The following is a 13,470-nucleotide window of genomic DNA, read 5'->3' as shown; positions in this document are numbered from 1 at the left end:
GCAGATCTGTCATTTGGAAACAGTGCATGTCAACAAGTGGTAAGGCTCCATGGCAGAACTATTACGGCATTTTCCACATTCAACCTCTTGCAATGCGACTGTCATAAATGGAGTATTAGAAACCACTTCCTGATCTCAGGCAAGAGCTACAATGAAGAATATGAAGAAATGTTAAAAAGACCCTAAGTTCTCGAATACTACCCTTGAACAGAATGATATGAATTCTGTTTTTATGAGAAGACATTTTTTTTGAGAAGAGAAAATATCTAGACTGTTTGCTATTGTCTACTTTTATCCTGCGAAAAATATTTAGTAGCAGTTTATCTGACATTCGTGAGGGGCTACCCTTGAATATAATACAAACCCCACACTGTCTTTCTAAGGTCATATTCTCCAACAGACATTTATTCAAGGATATTAATGTTGCATTGTCCACTATGTAAGCCACGTGCTACACACACCGGCTGAGCGTGTGGTATGTACATCCTATGATAAATCAAGGAAACTAAAGGACTTCATTGAAATGTCATAGTGAGGGCTGGTGACATGGCTCAGCAGGTAGATGCTCTTGGTCTGAGTTTGGCCCCTCCATCCTACAAGGTGGCAGAAGAGAATTGATTCCTGAGAATTGTTTTCTGAATTTCACACGAGTCCTGTGGCATTCATACATGTGAGCCATGTGCATGTGGATGTGCACATGCTTACACTCACATTCACATACATACACAGGCAAGAAGACAAATACATCCACATACACTAGCAAATAAAATAAATATGTCATAGTGAAACTCCTCTGTGTTAGCTGATTTTCTCATTATTGTAACAATAATGGACAGAAGTAACACGGGAAGAGGAATGTATTTTCGCTCACGGCTCAGGGTATATAATCATGGTGGTATGAGGTTCTCAGGGTAAGACTGGGGAGTAGAGATTTTGGGCCAGAACCGGGGTAAGATTATAAACCTCAAGACTTCCCCCAGTGACTCACTTCCTTTTAAACATCACATTTTAAAGGTGTTCCACAAACTGTCACCAGAATCTGGAACAACAATTCAAACACATGAGTCTATAACGAATATATTCTAAGAGCAGTTTAAATTATTTTATATTTAAACAGCCCCATGCGATTAGTGGCTATTTTGTGTTGGTGACACAACCTGGAAGAACTTGCTCCTTGGGATGCTGGTGATACACACCACCACCACCACCACCACCACCACCACCACCACCACCACCATCACCACCACCACCACCACCACCACCACCATCACCAATACCACCACCACCACCACCACCATCACCAATACCACCACCACCACCACCACCATCACCAATACCACCACCACCACCACCACCACCACCATCACCACCACCACCACCACCACCACCACCACCATCACCACCACCAATACCACCACCACCACCACCACCACCACCAATACCACCACCACCACCACCAATACCACCACCACCACCACCACCACCACCACCACCACCACCACCATCACCACCACCAATACCACCACCACCACCACCACCAATACCACCACCACCACCACCACCACCACCACCACCATCACCACCACCACCACCACCATCACCACCACCAATACCACCACCACCACCACCACCAATACCACCACCACCACCACCACCACCACCACCACCACCACCACCATCACCACCACCAATTTTGATAGGCTTGGCCAGTGAGTCCTTAAGTAACATTTTTGCATTTGTGTGCCATAAACACCAATGTGGTAGGAACTGACTACATATGTTACCCAACACCTGGTTTTGGTTTACATAAAATGTGACAAAGGAACTGTATCAAGAGAGAACCTTTAAAAGCTGGAAAGATGGCTCAATGGTTAAGAAAACTTGTTCTTGCAGTGTTTGATTCCAAGAACCAACATGACTGCTCACAATATAACTACTAAGTCCCATGGGATCAGGTGTCTTCTACCTCCATGAGCACCAGGCACTCATGTGATACACAGACATATGTGCAAACAAAACACTCATACACATAAAATAATAAAGGAAGTAAATCTTAAAAAACAGAGTCTTTGTATTAAAGTGAGATTTGGAGAGTTCAAATTAATGAAAATGTAAAGGCTCATAAAAGCCAGCTTGTCAGCTTTCTTTTGCTTGTTTTTACTTCATTCAAGGAAGGTAAACATATGTTTAATAATACTCAGCCCAAGCAGTTCCAATCTAGCACCGAAAACCTGGGATTTTCTTAGACAGCCACTGGCCTTCAGCCAACAATGGAAGGAGAACTCTTCAGGTGAGGCTCCCTAGTCATGTGATTCAAATTTGTGACAAATTGACATTAAAACCAACCATCACAGCATCTCATGCTGAACATAGACCATCATATTTTATTTCTTTTTAAAAAGATTTATTTATTTATTAGATATAATCACACTGTCGCTATCTTCAGACACACCAGAAGAAGAACTTGAATCCCATTCCAGATGGTTGTGAGCCACCATGTGGTTGCTGGGATTTGAACTCAGGACCTCTGGAAGAGCAGTCAGTGCTTTTAACTGCTGAGCCACCTCTCCAGCCCCCATATTTTATTTCTTACAGACTAACTTGACATTGTAAGCAGAACAAACTCTTTTCTCCCCATGTTGCTGGTGTCAGGGTGTTTTATCCCAGCTCCAAAAGTGAAACCTGAATAAATTCCTCCATGTCATAAAATCATTGGTTGAAGTAAAAGGAGAAACCATTGACAGTTGAAACTGCAAATAGAAAAATTCCAAACGAGAAAAACAAATGCTATATGGAAAGGAAGAATGCATGAAGCATTTGCTTGATAAGGGTTCATTTTTTTTTTAAATTTAAAAAGACTAAGATATACATCATAAGAGACAACTACACTGATAAGGAAAGGGCAGAGTATTAATGATTCATGACAACAAATGTAAAAGGAACACATTTAGCATGTTCAGAATTTCGAATGTGGGAGAATAAAACTTTTTGCATTAGTTTAGAAACATGGCCACGAGGGTTGAATAAGAAACTGTTGTACACTAACTTGGCCCCATGGGAACTCACAGAGACTGGGCCACCAACCAGGAAATATGCAGGGATTGGGTCTAGGCCCTCAACACATTTGTAGCAAATGTGCAGCTTGGTTTTGATGTGGGTTCCCTAAGAAGTGGAGCTGGGGTGGTTTTGGTCTCTGCTCCCTGCCTTTGGATCATCTTTCCACTACCTGGACTACCTGGTTGGGCCTCAGTGGGAGAGGATGTGCCTAGCCCTGTTCCTATTAGATGTCCCAGGTGGGGTGGTACCCAAAGCGGGCTCCCCCTTTTCTGAGAAGAAGGTGAGGGAGCAACAGGGCAAAGGATTTGTAAGGGTGGGACTCAGAGAGAGGAGGGAGGTGGGATTTGTTATTTGTAAAGTGAATAAAATATAATTGGGAGATAGATAGATGGATATATATATATATATATATATATATATATATATATATATATATAGAGAGAGAGAGAGAGAGAGAGAGAGAGAGAGAGAGAGGGAGGGAGGGAGGGAGGGAGGGGAGGGAGGGAGGGGAAACTGTTCCCGCACACGTGATAATGCCAGCCAAAATTCCAGCGCAGAAGGAGCAGAGGCTCTTTAGACCACGTTTCTTAATGATATCTGTTTGCAGTTGATGACTGCTGAACGTTGGGGAATTATTCTTTAGGGTGTGGTCTCCCTCCCACAGTTCCTCTGAATTCCTCCTTCCCCTTGCCTCCCAGGGGGTGTTCTCCCCACCAGACCTCCCCCTTCCCTGGGGCCTGAATTCTCTGGAGGATTAGGCTTATCTTCTCCCACTGAGGCCAGACCAGGCAGTCCTCTACTATATATGTGCCAGGGGCCTCTGAACAGTCGTATATGCTGCCTGGTTGGTGGCACAGTCTCTGGGAGCTACTTGTGGTTCTGGTTATTTGAGACCATTGGTCTTCCTATGGGGTTGCTCTCCCCCCCCCCAGCTTCCTTAATCCTTCCTCCAATTCAACCATAGGGGTCCCAAACTTCAGTCCAATGGTGGAGTGTAACTATCTGTGTCTGTCTAAATAAGCTGTGCTGGTGGGGCCCCTCAGAGGCTCCGGTCTGTAAGCACATCATAGCTTTGGTAATAGTGTCAGGCCTTGGTGCCCCTCCATGAGATGGATCCCAAGTTGGACCTCACTGACTTTCCTTCAGTATATTTTCTATTTTTTCTCTGTTATTCTTTTAGACAGGAGCAATTCTGGGTCAGAAATTTTGGGTTGGGAACTCCATCTCTCCACTTGAGGCCTGTCTTCGAGTTCCCTCTCTCCATTATTGGCCATCTTGGCTAAGGTCACCCCTATTCAGTCCTGAGAGTCACCTCCCAGGTCTTTGGGATTTTCTAGAGGGTCCCCCACCTTGCATCTCCTAAGACTGCATATTTCCACTCATTCTCCTGGCCCTTTGGGATTCACTCTTGCTCCCCCTCTATACCTGTTTCTGTTCCCTTCCCCCCTCCTCCCCCTCTCACCCAGGTCCCACGCTCCTTCTGCCTCCTGTGATTATTATTATTATTATTATTATTATTATTATTATTAGTTGATATTGTAAGTAGGGCCGAGCATCCTTTCTTGGCCCTTCCTGCTTATGAGACATTTTTATAGTCTTTGGGTTGTATCCTAAGTATTTTTGTACATTTTGGCTAATATCCACTTATCAGTGAGTACATACCATGCATGTCATTTGGGTTCTGGGTCACCTCCCCCGGGATGATACTTTCTTTTTTATTAAATCTATTTTATTGGATAGTTTATGTATTTACATTTCAAATGTTATCTCATTTGCTACATATGTGGCTGGAGTCATGGGTCCCCTCACATGTACTCTTTGGTTCTTGGTTTAGTCCCTGGGAACTCTGGGGAGTTTGGCTGATTAATATTTTTGTTCGTCCTATGAGGTTGCAAAAACTTTCAGCTTCTCCAGTCCTTTCTCTAACTCCTCCATTGGAGTCCCTGTGCTCAATCTGATGGTTAACTGCAAGTATCTTAATCTGTATCAGTAAGGCTCTGACAGAACCTCTGAGGAGACATCCATATCAGGCTCCTGTAAGCAAGCACTTCTTGGCATCAGCACTAGTGACTGGGTTTGGTTTGATAGAGGGCTAATATCCAATATATACAAAGAATGTAGGAAGTTGGACTCCAGAGAACCAAATAACACTATTAAAAATGGGGTAAAGAGCTTCAAAAAGAATTTTCAACAGAGGAATATTGACTGACCACGAAGCACTTAAAGAAATGTTCAACATTTTTAGTCATCAGGGAAATGCAAATCAAAACAACCCTGAGATTCCATCGCACTCCAGTCGAATAGCTATGATAAAAAACTCAGGTGACAGCAGATGCTGGAGAGGATGTGGAAGATGAGGAACACTCTTGTCGATTGGATTGCAAACTGCTACAACCATTCTGGAAATCAGTCTGGTGGTTCCTCAGAAAATTGGACATAGTGCTACCTGAGGACCCAGCTATACCTCTCCTGGTTCAAAAGACACTCCAATATATAACAAGGACACACACTCCACTGTGTTCATAGCAGCCTTATTTCTAATAGACAGAACCAGGAAAGAACCCAGATGTTCTTCAACAGATGAATGGGTACAGAAAATGTGGTACATTTACACAGTGGCATACTACTCAGCTATTAAAAATAACGAGTTCATAAAATTCTTAGGCAAATGGATAGAACTAGAAAATATCATGAGTGAGGTAACCCAATCACAAAAGAACACACATGGTATGCACTTACTGATAAATGAATATTAGCTCAAAGATTCGGAACACCCAAGATAAAATTCACAGACCATATGAAGCTCTAGAAGAAGAAAGACCAAAATGTGGATGCTTCAGTCCTTCATAGAAGGGGAAACAAAATACTCATGGGAGAAAATATAGGGACAAAAAGTGGAGCAGAGATTGAAGGAAAGGCTGTCCAGAGACTGCCCCATCTGGGGATCCATCCCATATGCAGGATGATATTTTCTAGTTCCATTAATTTGCCACCAAAATTTATGGTGTCCTTGTTTTTAATAGCTGAATAGTTTTCTACTGTGTAAATCAACCACTTTTTCTGTACCCATTCTTTGGTTGAGGGATGTTTGGATTGTTTCCAGCTTCTGGCTGTTTCAAATAAGGTGGCTATGAACATAATGGAGGACATGTTCTTGTGGTATGGTGGGGCATCTTTTGGGTATAGGCTCACGAGTGGTATAGCTGGGTCTTCTTCAGGTAGAACTGTATCCAGTTTTCTAAGGAACCTCCAGATTGATTTCCAGAGTAGTTTCACCAGTTTGCAATCCCACCATCAATGGAGGAATGCTCCTCTTTCTCCACATCCTTGCTAGCATCAGCTGTCACTTGACTTTTTGATCTCAGCTATTCTGATTGTTGTAAGGTGGAATTTCAGGGTCATTTTTATTTGCATTTCTTGATGACTAAGGACTTGGAACATTTCTCTAAGTGCTTCTCAACCATTCAAGATTCTTCTGTTGAAAATTCTCTAGTTAGCTCTATACCCCAGTTTTGACTGGGGATTTCTGATTCTGGAGATTAACTTCTTGAGTTCTTTTTATATTTTGGATATTAGCTCTCTGTAGAGTGTGGAGTTAGTAAAGATTTTTTTCTAATCTGTAGATTGCCAATTTGTCCTTTTGACTATATCCTTTGCCTTACAGAAGCTTTCCAGTTTCAAGAGGTGCCGTTTACCAGTTGTTTATCTTAGAGTCTGAGCCATTGATTATTATTATTATTATTTTTTTTTTTTTGTTGAGGAAAATTTTCCCAGTGCCAATGAGTTTGAAGCTCTTCCTCAGTTTCTTTTCTATTAGATTTAGTGTATCTGGTTTTATTTGAGGTCCTTGAACCACTTGGACTTGAACTTTGTGCAAGGTGACAAATATAGATCTATTTTCATTCTTTTACACATAGATCACTAGTTAGACGAACAGTATTTATTGAAGAAGTTTCTTTTTTCCAAGATATGTTTTTGGCTTCTTTTTCAAAGATCAAGTGTTCATAGTTTTGTTGGTTTATTTCTGGAGCTTTGATTCCATTCCAATGACTGATTTATCTGTGTACCAATACCACGTGGGTTTATCACTATTACTTTGAAGTACAGCTTAAGGTCAGGAAGAGTGATTCCTCTAGAAGGTCTTTTATCATTGAGAATTGTTTTGACTATCTTGAAATTTTTGTCTTTCCATATGAAGTTGAGATTAGATCTTTTCATGTCTGTGAAGGGTTGTGCTGACATTTTCATGGGGATTGCATATGTAGTTTGCTTTTGTTTGCTTTTGGTAAGATGGTCATTTTTACTATTCCAATCCTACCAATCCATGAACACGGGAGATCTTATTATCTTCTGAGGTATTTTTCAATTTCTTTCTTCGGGGATTTGAAGTTCTTGTAATATAGATCTTTCACTTGCTTGGTAAGAGTTACACCAAGATATTTTGTAGTTTCTTTGTGAATGGTTTTGTTTCCATAATTTCTTCCTCAGCGTAATTATTAGTATAAGGGAAGGCTACTAATTTGTTTGAGTTAATTTTATATAATGCCACTTTGCAGAAGTTATCAGCTGTAGGCTTTCTCTGTTGACATTTTGGGGGTAGCTTATGTATACTATCATATCCTCTGCATATAATGATACTTTGACTTCTTCCTTTCCAATTGGTATTCCTTGATCTCTTCCTGTTGTCTAATTGCTCTGGCTTGAGTACCAAGTACTATATAGGGACAGAGTGGGCAGCTTTGTCTTATCCTGGATTTTAGTTTGATTGCTTCTAGTTTCTCTCCACTTAATTTGATGTTGGTTGTTATCTACATATTATCATGTTTAATTATGTGTCATGAATTCCTAAGACTTTTAACATGAAAGGGTGTTTTCTTTTGTCAAAGATTTTTTCAGCATCTAATGAGATGATCATGTGGGTTTATTTCCTTGATTTTGTTCATATAGTGGATTACATTGATGGATTTTTGTATCTTGAATCATTCCTGCGTCTGTGGGATGAAGCCTACTTGGTTATGTTGAATGATGGTTTTGATGTATTCTTGGATTTGGCTTGTGAAAATTTTGTTATGTTTTTACATTAATATTCATAAGCAAAACTGTCCTGAAATTCTATTTGTTGGGTCTTTGTGTTGCTTATGTAATATATTAGAATAACTATAGCTTTACTGAATGAGTTAGGTAGTGTTCCTTCTGTTTCTATTTTGTGGAATAGTTTGAGAAATATTGGCATTAGCTCTTCTTTGAAGATCTGGTAGAATTCTGCACTAAAACCATATTGCCTTGAACTTTTTTTAAAAATGACCATTTCTATTTCCTTAGGGGTTGTGGGGCAGTTTAGATTGTTTACCTGATCTTGACCTAACTTTGGTATCCAGTATCTGTCTACAAAATCATACATTTCATCCAGATTTTACAGTTTTGTTGAGTATAGGCTTTTGTAGTAATTTTTGATGATTTTTTGAATTTTCTTAGTTTTTGTTGTTATGTCTTCCTTTTTGTTTCTGATTCTGTTAATTTGGACACTGTCTGTTTTCTTTAGTAATTTGGCTAAGGGTTTATTTATCTTGTTGATTTTCTCCAAAACAAACAAACAAACAACCCCCAGCTTTTGGTTTTATTGAATCTTTGTATTGTTCTCTTTGTTTCTAATTGGTTGAGTCAGCCTTGAATTGGACTACATCCTGCCTTCTACTCCTCTTATGTGGGTTTGCTTCTTTCCATTCTAGTTTTCAGGTGTGATGTTACATTGCTAGAATGGGATCTTTCTTATTTATTGATGAGGGCACTTAGTGCTATGAATTTTCCTCTTAACAGTGTTTTCATTGTATCCCATAAATTCGAGTATACTCTCTTCATTTTCGTTGACTTCAATAAAGTCTCATTTTTAAAAATATAATTGTTTCTTTATAGATTTGTTTCTTTAATTCTTCCCTATCTAAGTTATCCTTGAGCAGAGAATTGTCCAGTTTCCATGAGTATGTGGGCTTTCTGTTGATTTTGTTGTTATTAAAGTCCAGCCTTAGTCTGTAGTGATCTGATAAAATGCATGGAATTAGTTCAATATTCTTGGACCTATTGAGGCTTGTTTTGTGTCTGATTATATGGTCAGTTTTGGAGATGGTTCCATGAGGTTCTGAGAAGAAGGTATATTCTCTTATTTTGGGGAAAATGTTTTATAGATATTTGTTAAATCAATTTGGTTCATTAATTCTGCTAGTTTCACCACGTCTTTGTTTTTGGGGTGAAATCTTTTGTGGATATCTATTAAATCAATTTGGTTCATTAATTCTGTTAGCTTCATGATGTCATTGTTTACTTTCTGTGTCAATTTCCTGTCCATTGGTGAGAGAGGGGTGTTGAAGTCTCTCAATGTTAATGAGGTTCAATATGTGTTTTGAGCTTTAGAAAAGTTTTTTTTTGTTTTTTTGTTTTGTTTTGTTTTGTTTTTTTTTTTTATGAATGTGGGTGCCTTTGCATTTGGGGCATAGATGTTCAGAAATGAGAGTTCATCTTGGTGAAATTTTCTTTTGATGAACATGAAGTGTCCTTCTCCATCTCATTTTTATAAGTTTTGGTTGGAAGTCTTTTATATATTGGGTATTAGAATGGTATCTCCAGCTTGTTTTTTGGGACCATTTGCTTGGAAAACCACCCTATTATTCTGAGGCTGTGTTTGTCTTTATCACTTTGGTGTGTTTGTTGTATGAAGCAAAACACTGGATCCTATTTAAGTATCTACTCTTTTGGCCTGTGTCTTTTTATCGGGGAAATGAGTTCACTGATGTAGAGAAATATTAAAGAGAGATAATTGTTAGTTCCTGTAATTTTTGTTTCTGTGGGTGGTGTTATGTGTGCGATTCTCTTCTTTTGGGTTTGTTGTGAGACATTTAAGTTTTTGTGTTTTTACCTGGGTGTAGTTATTCTCCCTGTGTTAGAGTTTTTCTTCCAATGTTCTCTGTGAGGCTGGATTAGTAGAAAGATATTGTTTAAATTTGGTTTTGTTATGAAATATCTTGGTTTCTTTACCTAAGATGATTAAGAATTTTGCTGGGTATAGTAGTTTGGGTTGGCATTTGTGTTCTTGTAGGGTCTGGATGACATCTCTCTATGATCTTTTGCCTTTTCAAGTCTCTGGTGAGAAGTCTGATGTAATTCTGTAGGTCTGCCTTTATATGTTACTTGGCTTTTTCACATTATAGCTTTTAATATTATTTCTTTGTTCTGTGCATTTAGTGTTTTGTTTCTTAGGTGAGAAGAGGTCCCTATAGGTTTCTTGTACATTTATAGTCACCTCTTTCTTTAAGTCAGGAAAGTTTTCTATGATTTATTGAAGATATTTTCTGGCCCTTTGTAGTGGCTATACCTGGTTGTCAACTTGACTATATCTGGAATGAACTACAATCCATAATTGGAAGGCTCACCTGTGATCCTGATTTTGAGGTTGAGAGATACAGGTTTCTGATCTGAATCTTGGCATGGGGATCTTGAGGCACAGTGACTATGAATCCCAGGAGACTAAGGCAAGAAGATCTATAAGTTCAAGGTCATCTGAGAAAATGTAAGTCCCAGATCCAGGCATGGTGGTACACACCTTTAATCTGGGACACACCTTCTGTTACATAAGGATGTTGGAAAAAGGGAAACTCCCTCTCTTTTATTTGCATGCTTGCCTTATGGTACTGAGCAATTGCTAGATTTTTGGACTTCCACTCACGGCTGCTGATGACCATTGTTGGGGGAGTTGGACCACAGACTGCAAGTCATCAACAAATTCTCTTACTATATAAAGACTATCCATAAGTTCTGTGAGTCTAGAGAACCTTGACTAATACATCCTCTGAGTTGGGAATCTTCATTCTCTTTTATTCATATTATTCTTAAGTTTGGTCTTTTCATAATGTCCTGAATTTCCTGGATAGGTTGGGTTAGGAGTTTCTTACACTTTGTATTTTCTTTGACCGATGTGTTAATATTTTCTAAGATATCTTCTATGCCCGAGATTCTCTCTTTTATCTTTTATATTTTATTGATGTTGATGTGCTTGCAGCTCCTGATCTCTTTTCTAAGTTGTCCATCTCCAGGATTGCCTCCATTTGTACTTTCTTTATTGTTTGTATTTCTGTTTTTACTCCTTGGACTGTTTTGTTCAGATCCTTCACTTGCTTGATTGCATTTCTTAAGGGATTTTTTGGTTTCCTCTTTAATGGCTTTTATCAACTTGCCTATGTTTTCCTCTATTCCCTTAAAGGGGTTATTAATATCCTTCTTAAAGGCTTCTATCATCTTCATGAGATAGAATTTTAGGTCAGAATCTTGCTCTTCACGTGTGTTAGGCTATCTAGGGCTTGCTGTGATGGGAGAACTGGGTTCTGATGGTGTCAAATTGCATTGGGTTCTGTAGCTTACATTCTTGTGCTAGCTTTTTGCCATATGTTTATCTCTGGTGTTAACTGGTTTGTGTGTCTCTGACTGGAGTCAGCCTCCTTGAAGACAGGTAGAGCTGTGTGTCCTGGGTTAGAGCAAGTCTTTTTTGAATTAGGCAGTGTCTTTTCTGGTTAGAGGGCACCTCTTGTGTCTCTGGTTAGAATAGGCCTCCTGCATCATCCCAGGTTAGGGTATGCTTCTTGTGTTCTTGGTTATGGCTAACCTCCTGAGAGACAGGCAGACTTTAGGTTCCAGGGTCAGGATTTGTTCCAGTTGCAGATTTAGGTGTAAATCAGAAGGACTGAACACCTGGTTAAGGCAGACATCCTGGGAGACACCTAGGCCATAGGGTGGGAGAGGATATTGGGTTGCATGAACATTTTGAGTGAATAGATGATCCTTATCACAGGCTTTGCTTGGACCTCAAGGTTCATTAATTGTGAGCTCTGACTCATTCTTATCAGTTGCAAAGCAAAACCTTCAGTGGTGGTGTGCTTTATGGATTCTTCCTTGCTTGGGTTTATCTAAATGCCTTTGGATCCCATTCCCACTACCTGGACTATCTGGTTGGCTAGTCATTCCTTAGGGTGTGGCCAAATAGTGCCATGCATATATATTGGGATGCAGGCTAATGCACTGGAGCATGAGAAACATATCAGTGACCACACCCTAAAGAATGACTCTCTAAGCTCACTTGCCTGAGTTTCAATTTAACCTCAAGAACTGTTGAAGACAGGCCAGGAACACATTCACCACAGGACATTTTTTTTTTAATATTAAAGACAATTTCCTTGTATTCTGTAAAATCTGTTGCTAGAGAATTTGTTAACTGAGAAAAATTGCACAGTGCACTAAAGAGTGTCAGGTGATGACGCTTAGGAGTCAACCATGATTGTAAATAATCTTAATTTTAAATTCTATCTACATATTGAGATTATATTATAATTATACCATTTTCTCCTTCTATTTCCTTCCTCTAAACACTTCCAAGTATCAGCCTATGTTCTCTCTCAAATTCATGCCTTCCTTTTTTAAAATTGTTGTTATGCATGAGAGGCTAATGTGCTAAAAGCCTCACATGAATTGAGAATCTTCAGACAAAAATGTTGACATATGAGAACATCTGTAGACTTCTGGCAAGAAGGTCAACATACCAATCAATTGGTACTTACAAGTTTGAGACTGAAGGGGAACCGTTCTACAGGTGGAGTGAATTTACCACCCAAAGGACCCTGCTTATGCTCTATAAAATCTCCAAGCCCTCTGTGACTTGGTACATGGTCTCTCCTCCTGTAGGGAAACTGCTGCTCTTCACTTTGCTAGTAAAGGGCAATCTGCTTTTGTGGAGGTTGATTTTTTTCTTCTGTTTTTATGTTATTTTGATCAATCCCCATCTAGCAACACACATACACACACACATATCCATACACATTTATATGTATATACACACATGTGCATACACAGTCACACACATAGTCTTCAATATGTGTAAATACAACCTGTTCAATCAATATATTATTTATTATACATATGTTTTCAGGGATGACCATTTAGGATTAGATAAACAAATGGTGTTCCCTTTTTTGTGAAAGACTATTTCTCACACTCTCAGCATCTCTTAGTTGCCTGTAGTTCTTTGTCCATGGTTGAGGGTTGGTGAACTTTTTCTTCTTCCATATTAGCATGTCTAATGTTACTATCATAGTTTAGGTCATGTTTAGGCAACCATGTTGGTGAAACTTCACAAGTGTAGCTTTGTTGATATTTCTAGGAGACACAATTTTACAGAAAACCCCCTGATGCTCTGGCTCTTAAAGTATTTCTGCTCCCTTATCACAATTATCTCTGAGCCTCAGAAGTATATAGAGTTATCTTGTAGATGTATCATTTTTGGACTGATGTCTAGAACTTTGTGTTTTGATTAGTTGTAATTTTCTACAACCTGTTGCAAGAAGAAGTTTTTTTTTTGATAATTCATTGGAACTA

This window comes from Micromys minutus (genome assembly GCF_963924665.1).
Source record: "Micromys minutus genome assembly, chromosome: 22".
Taxonomy (NCBI): domain Eukaryota; kingdom Metazoa; phylum Chordata; class Mammalia; order Rodentia; family Muridae; genus Micromys; species Micromys minutus.
Note: the sequence above shows the minus strand (reverse complement) of the source record.